This window comes from Periplaneta americana, chromosome 7, assembly GCF_040183065.1.
Source record: "Periplaneta americana isolate PAMFEO1 chromosome 7, P.americana_PAMFEO1_priV1, whole genome shotgun sequence".
Taxonomy (NCBI): domain Eukaryota; kingdom Metazoa; phylum Arthropoda; class Insecta; order Blattodea; family Blattidae; genus Periplaneta; species Periplaneta americana.
Window position 1 is genome coordinate 11,017,740 of NC_091123.1, and position 6,437 is coordinate 11,024,176.

Below are 6,437 nucleotides of genomic sequence, written 5' to 3' on the forward strand. Positions count from 1 at the left end.
CTTTGTAATTATTGTAAATATAGACAATAAATGCAGCAAACAACAATTAATCCTCATCATAGCACGTTAAAACTGTTCAAACTAACGAAAAGAAGCAATTAACCGTTTGTTTTAAACAATGAAACAGCAATGTATACATTACGCAACGATTCTTTTGCTCTGCATATTACAATTGGGGTGCATACACTACCTGACAGCGTCTATTACGTGAGTAATATGCTTACAATTCTCGTAATAACTGCTATTGCAGCTCTCATTTCACACAAAACATAGTTACACACAACAATGTACGCTTTCCTCCTAAACAATGAATGTTAGCAACGCAAATATCACTAACATTTCAAAGCATTCATTCAAAGCTACAGAAAAGAACTCATTTTCTACCAAACTCAATCGAAATATGATCATCATAACAGAAAATACAATGCTTGAAAAGCCAACAGACAGCTCAATGAAACGAATTGATCTCACAAAGTAGGGGCACAAGTACACTAGATATGCACCCTAACCTCAACACAAACGTCGTCGATTTCAAAACATAACCCATCAAGAAAAGCAAAGAGAAAACTGACTAAACCGAATTTATCTAGCAAAGTAGACACAGAAATCCGCCCTAATCACAACAGAAAAGACGCTTAATGAAAAATATTAACTCATCACGAAAAGCCAACAGAGATCACAATAAAACGAATTCAACCCATAGACAAAAGCACTAGAAATACATCCTCATCACAACAGAAACGACACTGATTGAAAAATATAAACCCATCGAGAAAAGCCAATAGAACCCTAAGTAAAACGAATTAATCTCAAAAACTACAAGCACATACAAACCCATGGACAAAAGCAACAAGAAAACTGACTAAAACGAATTAATCTTAAAAAGTACTGCCACAAATACACAACAGGTAAAACATTCACTGAAAAATAAATCCTCATCGACAAAAGAACTGAGTAAACTCAGTACAGGCTGATTCACAATAAACAGTGAAAGGAAATGACGATAACAAGACCACAAATATTCTTAAAATAAATGTATTTCAATCTGCTCACATTTCATACTCGTTTCCATTGTGAACCGGCCTTAAAAAAGAATTAATCTCGAAAAGTACAACTGAATATACAAAACAGACAAGAAACTTGAGTAAAAGGAACTAAAATAAAAGAAATACACAACAGAAACGACATCAAATGAAAAATATCTAACAAAGTACAGACTCCAATACTTTAGGTATACAGACACAACGTCAAAGCAAGGATAAAACTGAAACTAGAGGTATAAATACACAATATATGCACCCCAATCACAAAAGAAAGACTTTAACAAATATCAACCCATCGACAAAAATGAACAGTAAACAGAGTAAACGAATTAATGTCACAAAGTAGGCCCAGAAATACACTACATAACAACAGAAACGACATCCATTGAAAAATATAAACCCAACAAAGCTGACGAAACAGAAACCAATCACAACAGATAAGATGTCAATTCACAAATACAAACCCATAGACAAAAGCAAAAACAAAACCGACTAAAACCAATTAATCTCACCATAACTGCAAACATGTCTATTCAAACCTAATAACCCATCATAACACAAAAGACGTTGATTCAGAAATACAAACCCATGGACAAAAGCAAAAACAAAATTCAGTAAAACCAATTTATCTCAAAATATAGCAGCACAAATACACACCTGACCACATCTCTAAACACATTGATTCTAAAATATAGATCCACCAAAAAAAGCCAACAAAAAACTGAATAACACCAATTAATCTCAGAAAGCAGGATCAGAAACACAATATGACAATAGAAACATCAATTGGAAAACATAGCCTCATCAAGCAAAAAAAAAACTGACTAAAACTAATTACTCTCAAAAACCAGAGCCACAAATACAAACCCATGTACAAAAACAGAACACTGCCAGAAACACATACACCCTAACCTTAACATAAACGTCAATTGGAAAATATAACCTCATTAAAACAAGCCCACAAAAAAAAAAAAAAAAAAAAAAAAAAAAAAAAAAAAAAAAAAAAAAAAAAAAACTGAGTCAAACAAATCATACTCAAAAAGTAGAGGCACGAGACATACACCCCGACCACAACATAAAAGACGTTGATTCAAAAATAATCTCATAAAGTAGGGGCACAAGTACACTAGATATACAGCCTAATCTCAACACAAACTATGTCAATTTCAAAACATACAAAGCAAAGAGAAAGCTGACTAAACCAAATTTATCTACAAAAGTACGCACAGAAATGCACAAGATATCCACACCAATCACAATAGAAAAGACACTCAATGAAAAATATAAACTCAAGAAATCACAATAAAACGAATTCATCCCATAAAGTTGGACCACATAATATACACCCTGACCACAACATGAAACATGTTCATTCACAATTATAAACCCATAGACAAAAGCACAAAGAAAACTAAAACAAATTCATCACTAAACTGAGTGAACTCTAACAAAGTAGGCACAAACCCATCGACAAAAGCCAACAGAAACCTAAGTAAAATGAATTAATCTCAAAAACTACAAGCATATACAAACCCATGGACAAAAGCAACAAGAAAACTGAGTAAAACGAATTAATCTTAAAAAGTACTGCCACAAATACACAAGGCCTACACCCTGACCACAACAGGAAAAACGTTGATTGAAAAATAAATCCTCATCGACAAAAAGACAAATTAATCTCAAACATCAACCCATCAACGAAAACAGGCAGTAAACTCAGTACAGGCTGGTTCACAATAAACAGTGAAAGGAAATGCCTCAAAATGAATATATACCTCAATCACAACACAAAAGACATTGGTTCAGAAATACAAACCCATAGACAAAGCAAACAAGACACTTGAGTAAAAGGAATTAATATAAAAGAATAGGGACAGAAATACATAACAGAAACGACATCAATTGAAAAATATCAACCCATGGACAAAAGCAAAAAGAAAATTCAGTAAAACGAATTTGTCTCAAAATATAGCAGCACAAATACACAAAATTATACACCCTAACCACATCTCTAACTACACTAATTCTAAAATATCGATCCACTGAAAACAGCCAACAGAAAACTGAATAAAACCAATTAATCTCAGAAAACAGGATCAGAAACACAATAACCCCCAATGACAACAGAAACATTAACAGGAAAACATAGCCTCATCAAGAAAAGCCAACAAAAAAACTAAGTACAACTAATTCTTCTCAAAAAACCAGAGCCACAAATACAAAAGATATACACCCCAGTCACAACACAAAACATGTTCATTCAGAAATACAAACCCATGTACAGAAACAAAAGTAACTAAAAGCAATTCATCTCAAAAAGCAGCGCCAGAAACTTCAATTGGAAAATATAACCTCATCAACAGAAGCCGACCAAAAAAAAACTCAATAAAACAAACGATACTCAAAAAGTAGAGGCACAAATACACGAGACATACACCCTGACCACAACATAAAAGAAGCTGATTCAAATACACATCAACAAAAACGAGCAGTAAACTAAGTAAAATGAATTAACCTCACAAAGTAGGGGGCACACCATGATCACAATAGAAACGATATCAACTCAAAAATATAAACCCATCAACAAAAGCAAACAGAAAACTTACTAAACTGAATTCATCTAACAAACCGGACACAGAAATACACTATATACATACTCTCTCCCATCAACAGAAAAGATGCTCAAATGAAAAATATTCTCATCAACAAAAGCCAAGAAAAAAAAAAAATTACTGAGTAAAACAAATTATTCTCAAACGTAGGGCCACAAGTACACTAGATATACACCCTGATCAAAACAGAAACAATATAAACTGAAAAATATGTTGTTGTTTGTTATTTTCTAACGCCAGGCGTTTGACAATAAAGTCATTTGACCTCTTGCACTTCAATATTTTTCAAAGATATTATCATGGCCAGCCACTGAAGCACAGATTTTGAGGTGTTCCGAATCCATTTCTTGGTTTGAGTTGCACAATGGACTGTTAGGGGACTGATATATTCCAATTCTATGCAGGTGTTTGGCCAAACAATCATGGCCCATTGCCAATCTAAATGCAGCTACAGACGATTTTCGTGGTAAATCGGGAATTAACTGTGGATTATGATGCAGAGAGTTCCATTTTTTTCCCTTGGGATTGTGTTATCAAATTTTGTTTGTTGAAGCCTAAGTATGTAGATTTAATAAATCTTTTCAGAGTAATACATAGATTTAGTAACAGGTCTGTAAGTAGCAGTGCTGCCCTTCTTTGCTAACGCATCCACATTCTCGTTTCCCAGGATTCCACAATGGGATGGTATCCATTGGAATACGATTCTTTTATTGAATGATATTAATTGAGAGAGCATTTTAGTTATTTCTGCTGTTTGAGACGAAAGTGTGTGTTTAGAGACTATTGATAGAATAGCTGCTTTGGAGTCTGACAATATAACTGCATTCCTAAATTTATTGATGTGGCATAGAAGATTCCTGAGACTTTCCCTTATTGCAATGATTTCACCATCAAAACTTGTTGTTCCATATCCAAGAGATCTATAAAGTGACAAGAGACAGCACATAACACCTGCACCTGCACCTTGTTCTCTGGAGATCAAGGATCCGTCCGTGTATAAATGAAGCCAGTTTTGTGGAGGGTACCTAATATTAATTGTCTCTAAAAACATTGTTTCAGTATTTCAGTGTTTACTTCTGATTTCAGTATTTCTTCTGTTAAATTTAGCTTATATTCTATATTTCATAGAGTTAAAGGGTTTGGTTTAATTTGTAAGTTTTCTTTTAAATTCGGGATATTGATTTTCTGTTTTAATTCTTGAACAATGGATATGAAACTTTTTTGAGTTTTCAATCTACGGAGAGGACTGTATGAATGCCAATTCTTTCCTGGTAATCTGATAAGTTTTTCATATTGAATCTGTGCTTTTTCTTCTATTGTCACTGAAAAATATAAACCCATCAAAAAAAAAAGCAAATACAAAACTGACTAAAACAAATTAATCTAACACAGTACAGTGAGACGACAAAATCCCATTAAACCATATGTTAATTTATTTCTGTTTCAGACCTCATGAACACGTTCGCTGATACGTCTAATTACATCATTGAGCAACATGTCATTCCAAGTTGCTCTATCCATGAAAGAAATCAAACACAGAAGACTATTTCAACAGGATCCTCCTCCAAAACAAACACATTTCAGATGGGAACACAAACTCTTCTCCACAGGTGATGTAAAGGACAAGTGACAAACTACTATAAACAACTGCCATTCATTTTGTTTCTTTATAATACAGGCAATTGGACTTCATGGCCTCACTGTAGACATACACCCTGATAACAACAGAAATTGAAAAATATAAACCCATCCACAAAAGCAAAGACAAAAGTGGCTGAAACGAATTTATCTAACAATGTAGGGACACAAATACACACCCCAATCACAACAGAAATGATGCTGATTCAAACATATAAACTCATCAACAAAAGCCAACACAAAACTGACCAAGTCCAATTAATCTAAAAAAACTTGGGGAATTAACGCACTATATAAAGATCCCAACCAGAACAGAAAAGATGTTGATTCAAAATTACTAACCCATCCACTAATGCCAGCAATAACTGAGTACAACGAATTCATATTACAAACTTGGCACATAAACACACAAGATATACACAACAGAAAAGACATTCATTGAAAAAAAAATTGACTCATCGACAAAAGCCCACAGAAAACTAATTCATCTCAAAAAGAAGGGCCAGCAAGACATGAGACATATGCTCCAACCCCAACAAAAACCTAATTAATCAGCAGTAGCAGCACCAGCAGCAGAGTAAAAGACATAACAATCCACATTGTCCCACTTTCATCCACATTTCTAGAATCAACACGACAACCCAACAAGAGCGACCAATTACACCTCAAAGTCCTATCTTCATCAATGTCAATGAGGAAAGACCACAACAATAGATATGCAATACACATAGTAAGCGCACATTACATATAATTGTAGGTACCTAATTGTTACAATTTATTGTTGTGTGTGTATCTAGCTTAACACAATAACAAATTACCACATTTACTCACATTATAGACGCACTTTTCCCCATAATCTTTGGAATCCAGAATGCGTATTACACACAACCAAAATGTTTCCAAGAAAAAAATTATAACTACGAGATATCCCAGGCAATAATCACACCTTATTTCCACATCACACATTCAAGTAATATTCAAAATCATTGATTCTGCAACTTCTCTAAATGTAACTACTTTCACCTTGCAATCTGGCAAGAAAATTTGTACATTTACATTTATCGGGGATAATCACAAAGCAATTGTTCGCTTCTTCCTTTTATTTTTATGTGTAATTACAGTTAACAGTTTAATCACATTTCCG

General features: G+C 33.8%; 1 long non-coding RNA gene across 2 annotated transcripts in view; it reads left to right on the forward strand.

Moving 5' to 3' along the window:
* LOC138702914 (uncharacterized) overlaps positions 1–5,780 on the forward strand; it is a 161,053-nt gene extending 155,273 nt beyond the window's left edge. For both annotated transcript variants that reach the window (XR_011332920.1, XR_011332921.1), the window contains one exon: positions 5,103–5,780. This is a non-coding gene — a long non-coding RNA (uncharacterized lncRNA). The remainder of the gene's footprint in view (positions 1–5,102) is intronic.
* The last annotated feature ends 657 nt before the right edge of the window (positions 5,781–6,437 follow it).